At 38.2% G+C, this 958-nt stretch overlaps 1 protein-coding gene across 2 annotated transcripts in view; it reads left to right on the top strand.

Annotated features, from left to right (window-relative positions):
* The first annotated feature begins 418 nt into the window (after nucleotides 1-418).
* LOC101856464 (GRB10-interacting GYF protein 2) overlaps nucleotides 419-958 on the top strand; it is a 60332-nt gene continuing 59792 nt past the window's right edge. For both annotated transcript variants that reach the window (XM_005108175.3, XM_035972367.1), the window contains exon 1: nucleotides 419-470. The gene's annotated coding sequence lies outside the window, so the exon portion shown is untranslated. The remainder of the gene's footprint in view (nucleotides 471-958) is intronic.

Consider the following 958-nt stretch of genomic DNA (forward strand, 5'->3'; position numbering starts at 1 on the left):
GGCGTTTGAAACGCTCACATAGCGTTGAGCAACGTGCGGTCTTTTTGGGTCGCAAATGGTGTTCTCTTATGTTACAACGACCGAGTTCAGACACATTGGCATTGTCGTTTCAACTGCACAACGCAATAAATAACCCCACTAGGCCAAAGGAAAATAATCTTCTTGCTACTATTCCAGACCAACATTTTACGAAAACGAAAACATTTCAAGTACGGTAAACATTCTAGAAATTGAATGTTCATCACTACACCTTTCAGTTGATTTTAGACTTGAACGTAAACTTTAGGGTTTATGACAGCAATATTTATGTCATCTATCATATGAAGATGTGAAAATGTAATAAATTCAATGTCCCTTATTCCGGAATTTGAAACAACATATTTTGTGAGCTCACTTACTGAATTGTTTACAGAACAAAGGTCTATCGGCCATCTTTACTGTGAGCTGTCGTGTTGGTGAAGTTGCCTAGGGTAATATTGAGAGTTTGGTACTATTTTCGGGCTTCAAGTTGGCTGTTTAAATGTTAAGTTAGCTCTATAGTTGTTTTGTTTCAAGAACAATGCATGTTCATTGCGTAATGAGTACATAACATGCACATGGTCTCCACAATGTGGCACTGGCTGCTGACTTCAGGTTCTATTCTAAGACAAGAATTCTAATCTAGAGAACTAAACTAAAATAAGATCTGATCTATTCTGCTGCTATCACATCTATTTATTGTACTCAGACAGCTTTCTTGCACTCAGATTTCAAACCCGTTATGTTGCAGAAAAGGTAAATGTAGGGAAAAAAGGTTTTATTTTACGAATTTTAACACAGATACGTGGGGTAGGCCTAAATATTTTGGCCAGCACTATTTCTCCTACTAAGAAAGTGGCTATTCTCACCCGCCCTGAAGTTCTCGCAAGATCTACTCCTCCCCTCTTCTCTCTCTCTCTCTCTGTCTCTTTCTGAATAC

The sequence above is a fragment of the Aplysia californica genome, unplaced genomic scaffold (genome assembly GCF_000002075.1).
Source record: "Aplysia californica isolate F4 #8 unplaced genomic scaffold, AplCal3.0 scaffold00666, whole genome shotgun sequence".
Taxonomy (NCBI): Eukaryota; Metazoa; Mollusca; class Gastropoda; order Aplysiida; family Aplysiidae; genus Aplysia; species Aplysia californica.